Source organism: Bombus fervidus, chromosome 6 (assembly GCF_041682495.2).
Source record: "Bombus fervidus isolate BK054 chromosome 6, iyBomFerv1, whole genome shotgun sequence".
In the NCBI taxonomy this organism is placed as follows: Eukaryota; Metazoa; Arthropoda; class Insecta; order Hymenoptera; family Apidae; genus Bombus; species Bombus fervidus.
In genome coordinates this window covers 5,920,287-5,940,728 of record NC_091522.1, presented here as the reverse complement: position 1 = coordinate 5,940,728, position 20,442 = coordinate 5,920,287, and the positions used below count along the sequence as shown (strand labels likewise).

Here is a 20,442-nt window from a genome sequence, read left to right as displayed (position 1 = left end):
AGCAAGTCTGCAACAATTCTTAACTCCAGAGATCGCAGATACCAAATGGACATAATTGGTCCGTGAACAACCCTGATCAGTAAAGAAAATCTGCATTTTTGCAATTAGTTTATATTTTAGTTGGTTAGACGACTAATTAATGGATGCATAATTCAAGTCTTATTAAATCTAATGCTAATTATTAAATCTTACTAAAATGCAGACTAACAATTTGAAGATTTGAGAATTGATGAAGTTGAGAGGACATCATTTAACAAATCCTAGTTTCTTACAAGCATCGGTAACGATACGTTCGTAGTGCGGAGAGAAGTTTAAAAACGCGGAAGTGGATGCCCAAGTCGCACACTCCAGAAACCAGAGATGATCACACTAAGTCGTTATAATATGCGTTATAAGTAATATTCAAACGTTACGAAGTGAACCCTGAATATTGGATTTGATTCAGATTTTCAAACACATATTTAATTTGATCCTATCGCTACTAATAACGGCAACCCATAGCTAGGATAATTGATCGTGTAAACGCGTAAAAGTCAAAACGAATCGTTTCGCCACGGTTGAACAGCTATCGTTTCAGCGGTGTGCATCGTCACCGTTCTTGGTCCTCCGGTTGCGCAATCACCGTGATAGAAATAAGACTTTTTCGTACGGACGAACGTAATATGCCGGACACGCGTGCTGCAAGAATGTTCAGGTAACAGGCTAGCGCCCAGTCACGAGGTCAGGCATTCCTTGTATTATGTAACCGACATCCTCTCGTTCGGTTTACCGCTTTATCGCGAGCATCTTCCATGTCCTAACGCCTCCCTTTCTTTCGCTTTCTCCTAAGTAGCTCGGAGAAAAAAGCTGATCTCGTTGGCTACAGGCTTAATCGTCCTGTCCAACCTTCTGGATACGGTTCTCCGAACAAGCTGAATTCTGATAATTTCATCTCTTAGCGGTTTTATCGCGATGGTTTTAGCAATGGAAAGCGTCGGTTAATATATTTAAACAATCTTATTGAGAACGACACAGTTGTTAAAAAACCGAGTGAAAGCAAATTTTTTATTAATTTCAGTGGAGAAGTGTCAATTTTCATGACTTTTGTTCTTTCGTGAAATTCTAGCTTAGCAATATGTAGCTATAAAAGACATAACGGCATCGTAAAGTAAGTAGCATATTTCTTATTAGTCGTTGGAACTGCGTTCAAGAAGAGGCCATTTTTAATCATTTCATTAAATACCAAAATAGAAATCCTCATATTAAGTAGACGGAATGTTTTTGAAATTGGTAGAAAGAAGCATCGTTCTACGCCCTGTTTAAACAATTTCACTTTTATACATAAGTCTCTTCAACCAAATACATGCCATTAAATCGTACAAATTTCTAACAAATTATGATTTATGTCAAGACACAATTTCTCGAATGCTTCCCTCGTACAAATTCCTAACCTGATCCCCATTATCATCGTCAAAAATCTATGAGAATATCCTTACGATTGAATTCCATTAGCAGACCTCGGACAAAATCTATTCTCGTCTTTCCCTTCTCTTTCCTTCGTTCATTTTTATCATTACAGTACTAGTTAATTTTTAGTTAACAAAATATCAATAAATCTGATTACTATCAATTTATGCGAATCCAATTCTGACACCATGTTTTATCAAAGCATGATCTGTCGACTAGAGATGATTTTATCTCGCAATTTATCGAAGTGGGATCGTTACGTTTATTTAAAGCCACGGATAGGAAGCCGCTTGTTCGCGGTCGTTTCACAGCAGTGGAGTAGTGCGAAGTTGCATAATCATCGGCGCATAGCGGTACACCGGCGAGAGAAGAGCTACCCATCCGGCATGTAATGACTTAACTATCCTTCAAAAGTAATAGTAAACGCTACGATCCACGGTGTACCTGAATGGACGCCTAAAACGAAGAAAATTAGACACGATTTGTCATCGCGACTAGTCACATACAAGCACGGGCACCGCAAGCTTTATTTTACACGGTCGAGTTGACGAGCACTTATTGTAAAGACGTTACTGCATTTAGGCGTGTTCTTTAAAATGCGTAGAGATCGTATGGTTTGTTGTATACGTTCTTCGATATGTATATGTTAAACTCACGCGATACCGTTATGATCGTCGACGATTCGTCAACGATTTCAGGTTGTTACAAAGTACCGAAGTAGCCATGAAAATTTTTAATTGGCTAGAAATTTCTGGGAATATATTACTCTGGAATGCGAATGATTGAAATGAAAGGAATGTTAGAATATTTTTAAATATTTCAAATTCGAGGATTAGAGTTTATGGTGCATTTTATATTCGAGGATCATTTACGTAAACTAAATTGCGTTTTATTCGCTCTCACAAAGATGCAAATCTTCAAGGACGATCTCGATCGATTGGAATTCCATCGAGCTGTTACATAAAACTACGCAATAGTTTCCTACTACTACTACGAATTCCTTATTTGTGTCGCTCTGCAAGCATTCTCTCCTTACAGAAGTCATTCGAACCTTCCAATCTCTTTTAGGAAATTCCTTGAATTTATATTTCAGAAAGACGCAAAAAGACATTTTCATAAATAAGAATGCAGTTATCATTACATTGTAAATATTTACGCAAATACTTATAAGATATTTTTTCGCTTATAAAAATTTGTATCATTTATTAAATATTACAATTAGCATCATGCTTTGAATATTTTGTATATTTTTCTATATTACATGTGGATTTGCTCATTTTGAAAAATTTCAATTTTCCATAAATGCGCAGACATTTTCAGTCTACTGACCATATTCTCTCCCCCCTCCCCTGTAATCTTTAATTTATACAAATTTCACGAGTGTTGTCTATAGTTAGAAGCGAAAGAACGAATCGTGCAACCGTGCTTTCAAATTCCACTCCTTTTCGAATTAAACACCGCCGCGATTCCGCGTCCCACATTCGTCATTAAAACGTTCGTGTGTCATCGAACGTATGTCTGTCGTTTCAGAGTTCTATGCCGGATCCCTAGTAGCGACTGAAAGAAACCTGGTGGGTTGACACGTGAAAAGCGGCACGACGCGACGCGACGTTGAAAAGCATTAACCGTCGGCGTGGCAGTTACTCTAACTGTGCCTCGTACTTACGTCGAAATCAACTGTTCCCTGGCATTGTCATTTTTCTCGGTTGCCCGCCGCGTAATTTACGTCGAGGACAAAAGAGGAGGATTCCTAGCGCATACCGCCGCGACCTCCGCGGATTCCTCGACGCGGAACGACGACGAGGCGAAGAAACGCGCGCGCGAGCTCACGGGCCACATCGTCAGGTGCATGTGCCGTGACTGCATGAGCCCCGGCAAGCAGGTGCATCTCTCCGCGTCGTGGTCTCGTGCCAACGGTATCGCGTGTGTGTTTTTGCACCTTAAGGACCTCAAGGATCAGGTCAACGACTCTTCTATATTGCGGATGATGACACGTATAGACAGCTGAACCGATTATTCCATCTGATCGGACCCCTCTCAGCTTTCGTATTCTGGGCCACCGTTCCATGGCTCCGGTGTATCCTGTTTACGATCGACGTTAATCTTCTTCCCTACCGGGAAGTATACTTTTATGATTCTTCGACGTTTTTTTCGTTGATATAAAAGTAGATTTTTCGTGACCTAGAGTTTTAAGTAGGATTTATGTAAGATCAAACACTTATTTGGTACTTATTACGCGGTACTATGAGGTTTTTTTAAGAATAAATTAAGCTGCTTCAAGTTTACGAATAAATTGATTTGCACTAATTTTGTGGTCCATTTGTAACAGAAAAGATGTGTGATAAGAAAATAAGATATGTTCGTGGCATTTGGAGCTTTCCTTTCATTGAAGAAGCAAAAATGATAGCATAAACAGCTAACAGCTGTTGCTCTTTGTGCGATTCTGTTCAAAAAGTTTAAAGGTGAAATTTCTCTGCAGTTGTCAATGACCCAGATTGTCTACGTAAGATTAATCTTTCAGCCGGCTGTAATTTCTCTTAATTCTCCTATAAAACAAGAACAATCTTGACGTAAGTGGAATTCGTTGAGAAAAAAATATAGATATTGATTGTATTTGATACTTTTAATTTCACAATATAAATTTACGATTTCTCTTCTAACCGGCTGTGAGATACAAAGAAATCACTGACGTACCTCCCGGTGCTAATATATACCAACTAAAGCAATACATAATGTTGTTCTTGATTTTGATAAACGAACGCGCAAGATATCGGTCGTTAAAAAATACAGACCGATACACCTCGTATATGTATTTCATCAGCGATGATTCATCGGTCACGTTTGAGAATAAGTATCGATGATAATTGTTGCACGCAAAGAACGCATTTACGAAGCGAGTGCATCATGTTCCACATCGGTTATTCCACCTGTCCTCGTTTGCCACTGGCTCATTTTCAACGTTTTCCATGCACTTCCGAGAGCATCCATCGAGAGAATTTATTGGCCCACGAACGGTATTAATTGCGAACGTTGTTACGTTTTTGTCAAATCACCCGACACTGAACGATGAATAGTCAACGTGTCCCACGTCACTTACTCCCACATAGTTCTTTCCAATTTCGCGCGGGATCATCATTGCCAACAAAGCACTTCAACATTCCAGTGACACGCGAATATATTATTTGAAAATTTAATTAAGTCCACACGTCACTCTGACAGTCTGTACGCATTGGCAATTCTATTTACCGTCTCATTTATATCTCAGATATAGCAACAAGACCCAAAACAATTCATCAACGTCTTGTCCTTTCAGCGAATTGAATTTGTATTTATTACCCCAGCTTTGTCAAATCAAGTTGAAAACTTCTAAATGTCCTTGCACGTCGAAGCTTTTCTATCTGGTTAATTTTAAGACGTTCACCGAAGCGATAAATTTTCTGATTTATGAGTGCGAGCTTGGTAAAGCATTACATCGAGGATTATTTTGTACGCTTCTCGTGCATGACTACACGGATGAATCGATAAAAATGCAGAACGTGCCGTGGCAACGACAGGAAGTATTTTGAATGAGCAGGAAGACGAAGGTAGGTGAAAAGCTTGCCAGCTGAAATGGGTGAAAACAAGATTCAAGAAGCTACGGGAGCCAGCCAGGTACGTGCTCGAACAACTAAGCAGGTCAGTTGGAAATAAGCCCTAGATTGTATTGTTGCAGTTTCACAAAATATTTCAAGATCCTTGCAGTTTAATGGATTAGTGGTTAAAATATTAGAGTGTGTGTTATCTGTTTTTAAGTAGAAACCCAAGAAAAATACCTGTAGTGAAAGTAGATCACTTGTGTTGCAATGTTAAACAGTTATAACAGATTTCAAAGAGTAGGTGAAATATCTAGTGGGATAATAAATTGATATAGCAATATGATAAAATTAGCTTTTAATACGTAGATTGTAAGAAAGATAAGTTTAATATAGAAATAAGACTATTCAAAAATATAACTGAATGTTTATTTAGAAATTTATCTTATTATCACATAATTGTATAATTATAATACATGGTTACTGAAGAAACGCTAATTAGAATATTTCATACGTTCCATAATACCGATTTATTTATGTGTAAAATTAATATACGCAGATCTATGCCACAGGCTGATGAATGGAAGTAAAACATTCCACTTAGGAAAGATGAAAATTAGCTTGTTCTATGAATACCATTGATGATATATATCGCTCGTTTCCACTGTAATTTATAAATTTCTATGCAACCGTTCGCACGTTCCATAAATCGGTACAGACTTTTCCGCAGATAGGATTTTTAATTAGTGCCGACAAGGAAATATCGAATAGCGAGAAATCACCCGTTCCAGCATCCTGGAATCCTGGTAAACATTTAGTATATCGGAACCGTGTACCGTGCTGCCTTTCTAAATGTCGGAATGCCGCGAGGAAGTTGAACACTGGTGTTGTACGTTTAAATCGCACTGCTGGCAATTATACTCAATCGTTTGTCCGACTGTTTGGCGAGTCTTCAAACAAATTGAAATTACGGATTAAATTGGAATTTCACGATTAATCGTGCACCTTCCCTTTAGCGAATCGACGAATTAGATGTTTTTTCTGAAGATCTGGCACTTTAGAAAATTACGCAAAATATCCTGGCTTAATATCTTTTTTCAATTACTTCAATCACCAACAATTTATACAACGTTAAACTTATTTAGTTGATTAGATGACAAAGTTCTTTTCACGTTCAAAGTTTGAATTAAACGCGTTTCGAAATGCAAACGAGGAATTAGTAGCAACTCGCTCGTTGAAATCCAATTCATTCTAGCTGTATTACGTGACAGGGCAGCCTATTGTCATCTATTGTTACCGGATATCCGACGTTTCCTGCAGAACCCATGCAATTCGTTGTCCTACTATTTTATAAAGGTTGAAAAGCCTGATGTAGTATATGTCAGGCGGTTGAAATTCAATAGCAAAACCAACTCTAATTTCTCTTTATATTCCCTCCCTCAAAAGTCTACGAAATAAATATCGTACCTATGCTGTCAACGTAATTTTGATGGATCGTATATGACGCAAAATACCTATGTACTGTATCTAATGACCTCGAGACCAATTTATAAATACGCAGGTGACACTTTCTTATATCACGATTTCCTTGATTGAACCAGTGCACCGTTCACGTTCATTACGTAGCTGAATGCATTATCGTTAATATGCATTTTAGACGGGTGCAACAGTCGCTTAACTATCGATATTAAACTAAATTTGCATCAACGGACGCATAGGGAATATGCTAGTTGCACCAATTTACTGGAGCTTGTGTTATACGTGTTTGCAATCATGTCACGTATAGTGATAAAATCAAGGCGAGCACCTGTTACTCTGATAAATTATTCCAACTATCAGTTCGACAGTTTGCTGCAGTAGATTATGTGTAACGGAATTTTCAGACTCGAAGAATACGTCGAGAAGCATCCTAACGACCGTCTCTCTGCTATTGATTGAAATACTACCCCCTCTAGTTCAACGCTCGTGTTGGGGAGAGATTCACCCTATGCGACAGCAACTTCCGTACAATACCATGCAAATTATATTCAGGACATTCCAAATTACTTTCTCCATACATATACTCTGTTTATTTTGTGTTTTTTAATCTTTTTTATATTTTGTATTCTTTCTTTAGTAATTAGAGAATTTAATATCGAATTTATTCGTTGTTAATTGTTGATAATAATATACGATATAAATTATCTACAAATATCGAATATTTTAAAACAAAGGATTGGTAAATAAAAGTAGGAATATAGTTTCGGTCTTTTGAATATATAATTTAGAGACAATTTTTCTCACATTCATTCTGTGATATAGAAAAAAAGTGAAATTTCAGACTTAAAATAACAAAATTTCTAGTTGTTCGTATATCCCATAAAAAATAGTAATAATAAAATTTGATATATAACTTACTCATGGAAACTACGAGGAAAATATGACTCTGACGTAATATGTATTTTGAAGATAGTCTTCGTATTGATCGCAATGCTGCTTCACATTTGACATCAGTGAGGGGAATTCACCCTTCACTTTTGCCAACCCAAGTGCCATATACAAAGTCGACGAGGGTGATGTGCATTATATAATGAGAAAGTAATATCCCACACTGTTTATAAACATACACATTCTCTACCCCTTCTATATAATATCCTTAATCGTAAAAATGCATCGATATTTCGTAAAATATTACAAAATGTAAGAATTTTGTTATTCTACAGAATTCTATTTATATACTCCACATTATGTTATTTGTTGCGAACATCTTTTAATTTTCATTAAATTAACCGTATCGATGTTTTTCACCGTTGTTGAATATAAACTGAAACTACGTCTGCGAAAAACCTTTGCAGTATTTTCTAAAGGTTGCGACGACCTCATAATTTCTCTCATCACCATTTTTTCCACGGTGCAAAGAGATCTAAGATTTTGTCAGCTCTTTATTATATTCAAGCCTTACTTCTCACGCTGCACGCTCGAGCACTTACGAAAAGGAAATTCTTCGAGAGCGGCACACGCAAGACGTGAGAAGTTCTTTTTTTTTTACGTCATACCGAGTTTCCACTGCATAAAAAATAAGGTGAACGGGTGTCGGTGTGAAACGTGTCTCCGCAAAATTGCACGAAAAATTTGCACGAAAAATTTCCACGAGAAGAATTAAAAAATTAACATCTTAAGTAACGTACTCACTGAAAAATCTTCGATAGGACCTGAATAATTTCTCTGATATGAGTAAATATGTTCGGACAGGAAGAGGAGAACATTTTCGTGACAATACAAATATTTAAATTTACTAGACAATTTTACAATCTTAAGTAAATTTCTCAAGCGTTTACAATATGTTCATAAATTGCTAAAAAACTTAAAAATTGTTATGATTAAACATTTTTAAAAATTCTTTTTAAAATTTGATTTTATGATGTTATGCTATGCTACTACGGAACTGTAAAATTTTGTAATGAAGTAAGTTTTTAAAAATTTCAAGTGCTTAATTTAACACCTTAGTAGCTTTCAAAAGAAGCAATCTTTAAATAAAGCCTTTAAAAACAGGATGAATGAAAGGAAATGCAAAGGAAAAGTGGCTGCTAGTAGGTGTGAAACAAGATGAGAGAAGACTGTTTACACGAGACGAGAAAAAAGACTCGAGCTGCGATAACGTTGCAAAGAGGGCGCAACATACCACGCCGTTTCTACAAATATTCTTTCAGGTTTCGTAATAATTTTCTTCATATTCGTGACTCATTCGAAATGCAAAAGTATCTACGATATTTCGAAGTAAAATTAATGTTATAAATATTTAGGTCATGGTTAAATGATCGAACTCGCAACAAAAATTCTCGTTCAACTCTTTCATGTTGCTCAACCTTTTCTCCATAATACTCGAATTAATTACGCGCTTCTATAAAATTGCTAGTAAAATTCGTAAAAAGTAGGTTAATTAAAGTTGTAGAAAAACCGATGTTAAATTATATAGCCATTACGCTGAAACTACGAACGAAATTAAACGAAATACATACATTGTACAAAATAATTCGATATACATTTCGCTTTATTAATATTGTATAGAATATCTCATATCAATCTTATTCTTGCGTTTAACAGAATATACGTTTAACAGGATTATCGCAATTAGCACGAATCACTCTCTTCGTTCATTACCAGAAAGCATTCGATAGGATCGTAATCGAAATGCAAAATTTCAGAGAAAACCGCGGCCGTCTCGATGCCATTCGTTCCGGAAGATACAGCTGAGAGAATGTAATAAGAGACATCGATGCAAAAGAAATGTCGGAGTAGACTGCGCTGTATTCACGCGAGAAACGCCAGAGAGAAGAAAAATTCATATTATAATAAAATGAAACAAGGACGTCGTACGCGACGCCTTCATGACGAAGAATTTTCTCATCTATATCTTGTTAATTTGCAGCGTGTAACGACACTTGTATCCGTCACTTCTTCGTGTCACGCCCACGGAAATTTCCATCTTCACCAATGATACGTGTACGTTTTAATTATCACAACGGTTCGCCCACAACGAAAGCTATGTAAACTGTAATCAAACGACGATTGTATCTTTATATAAAAATTAATTGAACCTAAAGAATTCAATTAAAAATACATTTATTCTTTATTTGCTGCGTTTCATGGAATTTTACGCAATTTTATTCGGTAAAAGCAATTTCGTTTACTTCGCGTCATTTTAGAATTGTGCTGGATTAAACAGATACTGATAAAATACTAGATTTAAAGAGGAACGATTAAAGAGACGAATAACAGATGTACTCTAAATATATATGTATAATCCAATGTACGTGTTATGTAAACATTCCAAATGGCGTCATTGTAAAATTGCACGTGATCGAGAATAGACTGAGAAACGTCGTAACATTTGACATTGGAAGTATTTAAATTTACACACGTACGTCTCTCTATCATTTTGAAGTAAACTTGCATCATACAAAATGTTAAACAAAAATTACTATTACGTTGAATCTTTTAAGTTGAATTTTATAATAATTCGAAATTTCACGATAATACTGAAATTGTGCAACTGCTAAAGCAGAAATCGCGACGATCATTTTTATATAACAAAAGGAAAACATTGGGTTTAGAAAGTTGGGAACATTAATAAATGGGCAGAACTATGATCGATGAAGTTTCCATTGATTTCCCACTTCCCGAAGTTACAGATGCAGCGAGGTGCATTCAACGGATCTCGCGATTCCGTTCGTTCGAAATGTTTCAGAGAAAGTCACGGTAGATCGAGCAACAGCAACGACTACTGTGCAACTTAATAGGCCGTTCGAAAGTCAACGTTTCCGCGAGCACAAAGGATACTCCGGCCTCTTTACCATCAATGCCTCAAATCATGCTACATTTTCATTGTCTCTTTAATTTCGTCTCTCTAACGACTGTCATCGAGATCGCTCAAATCGACCAAAACTGGATGATAGGGGATACGTATATATTTCGCGTCCCGCAATTAAGAGTGGCCCAGTTTCTCCAGACGAACGAGATAGCTTTCACAATATTAATACGCTTAATTAAAACACCTCTTTTTAAAAAATATCATTTGAATGTTTTGCTTCTTTTATCTTATGATCCAGAAAACGATTAAAGTCATACCATAAATGGTAAAGTCAAATAATGATATGTACATATGTATATCTGTAAAACATAAGTTCCTTTATCTAATTTTTTTGCAAATAAAAAATTCCAAATTTAAATACATCATAATTCAGTACAGTTAAACAATTCTGCAATAAAAATGAATCGTTAAAAAATGCAAAATTAACTGTTTGTAGCAAAGCATAGCATTTGAATTACAGTAAAGTTAATATAAAAGTCGATTTTAGAACAATTTCAAGCGAAAAAAGAAAGTAATGGCGCTAGCAATTTTGACTTTTATGATTAGACAGCGAATGTTCGTGCAAATTTAAATTTACGTATACATCGTTAAAGTAATAGAATCTAAATAAACGTTCTTTTCATCCTTTATCTGTAGCACTTTTTTACGATATTTCATACAACCTTGTACATTATATGTATTCTCTACATTTCTGTTCATTGCAATTTTTCATAAATCCATAAACATCTGAAATCTACTTATGACATACTTATTCAAACTTTACAAAATGTTAAATAAAGAATCATATGTTCTACAAATTTATACAGGATTTTACGAGGAAAGCTGATCTATCTGTACCATTACTTTTCTTCAACACCAAATAAGGAATCAATTCGCTGTTTCTTACTAATTCATTATGCAGCATTATCGATTCGAGTATTACAAAGGAAAACGTAACATTATCGTTAGAGATAATAAATTGCGAAACGTATACAGCGCGTTTACGAGTTACATCATCCGGCAAGTTAGTAAGGGACTTTCATGTTCCACGTTCTATGATTTCATTACCGTTCAATTTGTACGCCGAGACAAAAAGACACGCGGTACACCGACTCGCGAATATTGGACTCGTAATAGATGTTCCAGACAAGCTTTCCGTCTCGCGCGTAGGCTTGCAAATCGACTCCCATATAAACAGGCTCGCGACTTCGGTGTAAATCTACGATGGCGCCTACGGCGAAAACAATAGACAACTTTCTGTCACATCAATCTATAGTCTACGTGACAAATCTGCCTCGTATACACGTTCTGGACCTCCTTGTACAGCGACACGAGACTCTAAGTCTTTGTCAACTCGATAGAATAAAATAGTAACCAGCTTAGCAGGCTGAACTGCCATAAGAATGAATGAATTCTAATAATTTGTGATTGTACACAAGTTGAAGTCGAAATCGTATTTAGTTTCATTTCACAGTCATTACATAGTAAATTTCTTTAAAAGGCTACTAGTAACTCATCTGGATTCAGAAAATAAAATATCTATAACTCATAGCTGTCTTGCATCTAAAATGGTCTTTTCATGGACATTTCAAATTGCTATAACAAAGAGAGAGAAAGGAAATAAACTACATATACGATACTAAATAATAGAATGTTTGATAAAATATCATAGGAAAATGAGATTTCCTATCTGCAACTAATAATGATACGTGTGAATTCGTTTTATTGCTGTCACTACTAAGATCACTTCGAAATTGACTGTACTCGTCACATTTTACTCTCGTCGGTGTGTTAACTTATGGATAAATGCGTCGTATTAAATATGTCGATAGTTACGAAACAAATTACGGAAATTTCTCCTCATACGTAATTGAGTAAGAATTACCATGGAGTGAAATATTTGCTTTAAAGGGGAAACAAATCGCCCTTGGAAAGCTAATAATTGATTAACTTCCTTCCATTTCCTAGCTACCATTTAGCAACTGTATCTTCGACTCTCGCAATAAATACCTTTCTCATTATTGCATCGTTGCATCAATCTAACGAAACGCTCCTTCTCCTGTGCGAGGATTATCTCAAGGCAAAATCGGCTTGCGTGTCGATTTACCGTGATGAATCTCCTACAAATCCGATTAATAAAGAGCAGAGAGAAAGAAAAAGAAGATCCACGCACAGATGCTGGATGAATCACGGGGACATCTTGCTCGTGGACTCGCAGTCATTCCAAGGCAGTAGCCAACTACCATACACCAAAAGCAACTTCCCCTATTGTCGTCTTCGACTAATTTGTTACCACTCTTGGCAAGCTTTTTACGGCATTCGCGAAGCGCATCTCTCGACGCGTAAAGCATCGTGCGTTCTCCTAGTGTTGCGGTGTACGGTCATCGTCGTGCGTCGACCTCTTCTGGTCTACTTAGAAGAGGCTAAGTAAATTTATTAAGCCGATAGGGCTCGCGCCGAAGAAAGTGTAATAGCCATAAAAGCGGTGGAACCGCTGACCTCCTGCTCGCTCGTAATGACTAGTTGCAAAAGGCAATCGATTTCTCTGTTCGTTTGTTCACCTCGAGAAACCGGAGTACTCTCCACGGTGTCCATTGTTATAAAATTAATGTTTTCGCCGAAGAAGAGGATTTAAGGGTGCATTATCGACCGCAAGTATGGGGATCGGACTTCGGCGAAAGCACGAAACGACGTTCAACCAAGATTAGAATGGTTAATGAAACGCTGCTTTTGTGTCTTATAATTTAGTAGTGTACCGTCACGGTAAACTCGACATGGTCCTAATTTTAAGATAGAACATTTGATTCGAATCGTCCAATTAGAAAGTCGCACGAGGCAGTCAGAAGATACGTTCGATAAGGATTCGATTCGATTTAATTAGCCGTCGCCGTGTATTTTTCATGCAACCGATCTGTAAATTCACACATAACGGAAAACATATACGTTGGAACTAGAGCAAACTGTAGGACGGTACAATCGGCTTTCTAAATTTGTATCAAACGGCGTCACTTTCACCACGTGATCGATAAATCGCGAGATGCAACCCATTGGTACCCGTGAGAGAAAACATAGCATGAACAGACAATTTTTCGCAATCACCCTCAGTCCTCGAAGTTGCTTACGTGGATCGATAAGTTCCAGAATAAAATGGTTTGATCCACTGATCTATCATACTCGGAAGGATTCACGACCACGGCTTGTTTCGAGTTCCCTTATAAAGATTGAAAGCTAAGCCAATCCGGGTTCTGATATCAATGTGTTTCATAATCGAGACTTACTATGCAGTAATATATAATAGCAAGATAGCTCTATGTTCTATATTATACAATTTCGATTGCAGAAGTTATAAGATAATCTACGCTGTAATATGCAGGGAGTGATATGGTAACGTTGACTAAGAAACATTAAAAGGTATGGATCGAAGTTGATACGAATGAAAAAGAAGTATCGTCGAAATTCGTGGAAAAATCTGATTCGACTTATGTGAATTATTGTAGGCCTTTAATCATGTAGGAATAGAAGCAATATTTTATAAATACTTTATACGTATAAGGATTATAATTTCTAATGTTGAAATATACCGTTTATTCTTTCTATTATGTTGTATTTTTGCATCAAGATTGTTAACTTGAGTTTTGAAATCATTTCCAAGCAAAACTGCCGATCTCTACATCGAAACGTTTGGTAACAACATAAATTTTAAATCAGATAAAATCGAGATACGAACTGATGGTAACTATAAGATTTACTTGTCTTTTTTTTATGAAGCTCGAAATAAGTCTATAAGAATCGGCATTGCGGTGAATCCTATTTATATGCAACCATCGAAAAATATTTATTACGCAACAATTTTCGTTCTTGTGCACGTTATAAAAATTTAAAAAATAATTAAAATAATATAATTACTCAAATTAATTTATTCTTATGATCCCAAACATTTTCAAGAAAATCATAAACAGCTATGCTTACTTTGTAAAGTCACGTCTCATAAACTAACAATAATTAATCGTTCGTGACCGAAAGAATAAACATTTCACTCAGCCATAACTTCTCATAGTTCCATACACATCCCCTCCGAATAAAAATGTATTACATTAAATTTAAATTAAGATTAAAGCAATCCTTTACGTAACATTAGACCGATAATCTCAACGACGCGACTCAGAAGATCTCCAAGAATCCTTGAAAACCCTGTATGCACGTTCACAGAAAATTCCACTCGACACTCTACCAGGAAACGTAAATTATGTTTACCCTGCAGCTTTCACAATACCGTACACACTCGCTAATCAAGCCACATTAGAGTCCTCTCACAGTCCATCCAAAGTACTTGCACCAGACGCATTCCAACCACTTGAGAACGTCCCCAAACATCCCGAAATCCCTTCCGAATACGTTCCATGGTCAGAGAGAAGCATGGAAACTCCGAACAACGGCAATTAATCACGTAAAGCTGGGGGTTCAACGACTGATCTCGTGATGCTTAACGCGAGTACGTGCACCGCGTAGAAGAAACAGAGGAGGCCAGTGCTCTCGTCGCGACTCCAGACAATACTCTCCCGCGTCACGAAGAATCCTGTTTTCCATCCATCCATGGGGCTTCACCCTAATGCCGCACGATGGAGATGCGGCGTGGTGGTTCAGGTTTATCGAGAGTTCTCTCGGACGTTGTAACGGCACTCGAAACGTCGCTTATGCGCGTCTCCCTCGTTTCATCTCCTCCGGCAAGGCTCTTCGCCTCCTCTACCTCTTCTGCTCCTACGCATGCACGCACTTACACTCATATACGAGTGTACAGCTCACGCATCTCTCACCTACACGCTGGTGAACGCGCCACGCCGGCGACCGGTTTCCATTGGACTCCAAACAAACACGCGTCGACCGACGACAACGGTAAACCGATCTTCATCGCGTTTCGTGAACCCCCGCACATCTGTGTTTTTAGCTCGCCCCTTTCGGTTCAATTTCAACGCTTTTCGAGCGACGGAGAGAGGAGTTTTTAAATTATTCGAAAGTCGGTGAAATTCGGGGGAAGCCGCTGTTCGTGTTCAGCCAACCGAGCGCAATGGGCGACGTTCTTTATCGTTCCGCGCCGAGTGCATCGGGCACCGGTAGTTTGTTAAGTGGAAGAGTGATGATTCTTTTTAGAAAAAAGAAATTCGTGCTTGAGATTTTTCTCGACCAGTTGCGTGTGGTGAATTTCTATGATACAAGTGGAGTTAATCAAAGAGGATGCTCTGCAACATTCTCGCACGTATTCCTGTTTTGCAAACGCTCGAACGGTTATTGATAACCGTATATCACTGATTAGTCTTCTTGCTAAGCAGTAAGATGCTAAGTAGAGCTGTTTGCAAGTATTTGTTTGGTACATGGAGAAACGTGTGGAAGATAAGAAACGAGAGATACAATACTAATTAGTCGAACGCAAATTAACTGTGATAGAACGGAATATTTATTTATATGGATCAGTGAAACATCTACATCTTTGTATCGTGGAGAGCACGCGGAAGAAAATCCGTACAAAAAAAACAAACAGAGATGCGTCTACGAAGTTGCAGCATAACACTTGCTCGAACCTACAGCAAGTAACGAGCGGTATATTTGATCGAAGAATATTCACGACTCCAACGCGACGTAGGCTAGCAAATTACAGAAGCGTTTCGTTGAATTAAAGTTTAATGAGAGACAACGTTTCCTCTGTAAAACTAACCCGAATCTAACCCAAACCGCAATCTGGTTGCAAGATTGCCAATGAATTGTACGGAATGACGATTAAAAAATGCCGGAGCTGCGTTTAAAATTAGTCGTTCTGAACGGTACCTCGACCGAGTCGCTCGGTTAAATAATTGTTTCCACAAGCTAGTCACGATCCATTTTTAAACTAGACAATTTCAAACCGGTGGCAACGTCCGTTGAAGATATTCGCATGAACATTATTCCACCAACATTTACGTTAATACATGCAGGAACATCTTGTTGTGTAGTGGCTCGCGACAGTATTTAAACATTTATCATAGAAAACTTTTTATAGGAACCATTTTGAAATCTCATTGTCGCTGTAGTAAGACACAGTTGTCGTCATAGCATGGGCAAAATTTGGAAATAATCTAAAAAGGTATGTGTAAATTACAAAATATTTTCTGTAAGTAAACATACAGCAACATTCTTTTACACAACATTTCAAATTTCTTTCAGACTTTACGAATATAATCATGATGGTAAAATCCCATAACTAAACTGCAGATTTTTATATAGATTCATATTTTTTAAGAATATAATTAAAAAAATACAATCTCGATAGAAAATAGCTTTTCCTCGAAAATATTATAGAAAGCCCTATACTTTCGCTATTTTATATAATTTTTCATATTATGTGTATTCTATGTAATTTTGTACTTTTAAATTTTCTATAAATGCATACAAATCCACAGTCTACTCATAACAATACTAATAAAATTTCAACGTGTTTCACATAACACGCGCGCGTGCACACACACACACACACACACACACAAAATATATTTATAAAATATTTCTGTAACTGTAAGTGGATGCATAAATGTATGTACACTGCAAAATTCGGACCATTTCGAAGAAACATAAAAATGTGCATCCAACCTAGTTAGATTTATAGTTGATAAGCATCGTCAAATGTATGTATGATTTACGAATGACCTGACAAACTGGGAGTCTTAATTGGCAGTAGCTGCTAGGGATGTTTCTCGCGTTTTATTTGTAGATTAGTCAGATGGTGACTACATGGGGTGCCCTACGAAACATCTTCTGAATCATTCGCAGAGTCAGAAAGTTTCAACTGTTACTAGTTTTAGACGCTTGTCTCGCGGGACGTTCACATTTGCCCGACAATTCAAATGGTGTTTACCACGCAACGCTCATGCCGAACAAGTGGATACGCAAGACTCGGTCAAATAAGTAACTGTTGTCCGCTTTGGTTTACCCTGGCCGACAAACAGATGAATTTAAATGCCAGAGAGGGCATTGAGCCGTGATTCCAGAGCGAATCTCGATAACTTATCAATTTATCAATGTGTGTCTGCTACTGTATCAATTTATATATGATAAAAAGGGTCGTGAGGAATTTACGCTTGGACATATGACAAGCACTGAATCAATAATCCAATCGTTCTTTTACTTCGAACATGTTTATGATTTGTAGGAAAATTTGATATTTGGTGAATCACAATTGTCCAAATGTGTATTAAATTGGCAAACACTAACAACATTCAGATTTCACAGAAATATGCCTATATCATACTAAGAAAAACAGCAAATTATTTTCGATACAGAAGATTTCTTTGATAAATATTTTGATAATATAAAACAATAGTACGCCGAATGAGATTAGTATATTACCAGAGTACCATGCCCTTAGATATCTAAATAATTGAATTTATTTATGATAGATGACTAAATTTAAACTCTCCTACTTTTTTATCGCATTAAGGGAAATAATTTTACACCAACTTGTATAAAATTAGAACACAACTATCTCTATAAACACGACAATTCATAGTCGCTCATAAATGACTCACATCCAGAAATTACGGACGTTATTTTGAACTCCGAAAATTTTTTGTTGTCACGTTGCCACGATGGGTCAATGTGAATCGTAAACAACGATCTTCAACGTGAACCTGTCCGGATGTCGACAAATGTAGACAATCGGAGTAAACATCGTGACAATGTTGATACGAATCCCTTCTGTGCGCCAGCTCAAACAGCTGCAGGGATTGGGGTGAAAAATAATCGGTGGTATGTAGAATTTATTGCGGACTGAAATGGTGAAATACAAGATGACACGGATGGAAAATGGATGCAAGCGACGCCAATAAACTACTGTCTGGTCAGCGAAAACATCTTCCTAATTTTCTTCCTCAAAATAACGGAATAAATTTTGTGAACCGCCGAAGAGCAAACAGAATGCATATCTGTCCGTTTAAATTACACGGATAACCGTAAGAAAATATAAACAATATTCCGTTGAAAAGTGTCCAAGAACTAAATGTAACGTGTAGACGGTAATCGTGATTTGGCCAGTTGACCAGCCGGGTCTAACGTTTCGCGTAATTTCAAACCTGAAGGAACTCGTCGTATAAATGTCAACACGTACTGCAGCAGAAAATTTCGTATGATACAGGCGGGCCTCACAAAGGGCGGTGGGCTTAGTCAAGTCGACTATTTACGCGGTTTGCTGGACTCGGGGGACGTCTTGGATTGCGATTTAAACGGTCATCAATTATAGATCACAGGCTGTAATCAGACGTCAGTACGTGGCCACTTCGTACGAATACTTGGTACATACCGGCTGATCGATAAATATAACTTCTATTTCCGGCACCATACAAACGCTTTAACCTTCTCTAAGCCTCTCTAAATCACTAATCCATTAGCGACGGCCCGAGTTGTTCTATTTTACGCCAAGAAAATTGAGCTCGATTCTGTTTGAACGTCGATGCTTTAAACGTCACGGAATACTTCGGAATAACATTCATGGGATCGATCGAACTTGAAATCGGCCAAGCTTAAAGTAGTTACCAGTGTTCTATGGATGTAGAACGTTCGATTTTTAGATGCATGTCGAATTATGCCTGGCACACCAGGCAAAGTGGTACATAATTTCAATGCAAGCCGAATGCAATTCAATCGTAATCTACGATCAATTAGACAACCACGTCGAGAAACACCGTGTTTACGGTTCGCCAAGGTCCGACTCGGTCGGCCGACTCGAAGATAGTTCGCGTGGTAATTACGCCGTTTTAGAACGATCTTAGTAACCTCGATTACGTGCGCATGTTTCGAACCGACGGCCAGGTAAGAAGCGCTCGAAACACGTTTTATTCAAGGTCTTCACCGGCCTCGCCGTGTTTCTTTCTCGGTGGCGACGTTTCATCAACACTGGTTGATCAATCTCCCGTAATCATTTTACTTACGACACTTACAGTTTCAATAGCGATGAAAAGAGAAAAAAGTCAAATGACTCTTGTAACGAGACAATGTACAGAATCCGAACGATTCTCGATACGACACATCTCGCGAATGAAGTATATCAAAGTCGTCCTACCTTTGAGAGAAGTTCCCGTTACGGGACGTCGAGTAATCCACAAGGAGACAGAGGGTAGAAATCCACAAACAGAACAGCCCTGTGCTCGCGGAAAAGCTTGTCCACCAATAAATTGTACGCACTAATTGTTCGTCAGTGAATACGCGTGGAGTTATGCACGACCGGGTTAGGTTATGTTTAGTTTAAATCGTACAGCACTACCGTAGGCTTTTGTTCGACACGATGCGAACAAACGAAAGAAACAACAAAGAGAGAGAAAGAGAGGAGTTTCAATATGCAGCCACCTACGAGGACGAGTGTTGCAAACAACAGAGACGATCGAAGAAGACCGACTGAACCGGCTTACCGTGAGGGACTGACGATGCTCTTCGATTGCTCGTTGCTCGTTCCGCAGCCTCTGCGCTCGGCTCTCGACGCGAGTGTTCGACGCCAGTCGACTACCTCCGGCTAGCTTCGACCTTTCTCGAGTCCTGAGTCGAACTTACACATTAGAAAGAGAGGGGGAAGGCAGGAAGCAAGGGAGAACGAAATAGTGATAGGAGGCTGGCCTCAGGCTTGGCAACCTCGACGAACTTTTGCTCAGGTCGAGGCCGTACGAGCGTTTCTGTTTTCGTGCTGGAATTAAAGAGCCTCCCTCGGGATCGGGTAGATGATAACGCAGAATGCATCGGCACGTTCCTCTTGTTACGCAAGCGATCGAATTCTCTGGAAACTCGTGACCTCCAAAAAACCCTGAAAGGTAAAGACGAGTGTAAATATTTTTCTGCAAAATAGGAGTTTAATATTGAAATAAGGATAATAGCTGGCACATACATCGGATAGAAAATAATTGCTATGCGATTAATATTGCCTATCTCATCGGCCTAGAACTTTATTCTTTGACTCATTATTCCGATTTGGTTGGCAGATGCGACTGTGTTTGTTGCAGGTTTTTTATGAAGGCTCTTTTATCTTACTTATTAGTTGAAACTTATGTAAGTTTGATGTCAGACGTCTATTGCGTCTTTATTAAT

The 20,442-nt window shown here is 37.8% G+C and overlaps 1 protein-coding gene across 3 annotated transcripts in view; it reads right to left on the bottom strand.

Moving 5' to 3' along the window:
* Smash (smallish) overlaps window positions 1–19,831 on the bottom strand; it is a 156,456-nt gene extending 136,625 nt beyond the window's left edge. For 2 of the 3 annotated variants that reach the window (XM_072005867.1, XM_072005870.1), the window contains exon 1: window positions 19,430–19,831. The gene's annotated coding sequence lies outside the window, so the exon portion shown is untranslated. The remainder of the gene's footprint in view (window positions 1–19,429) is intronic. The other variant, XM_072005871.1, reaches the window with a different exon arrangement.
* Window positions 19,832–20,442: the final 611 nt, after the last annotated feature.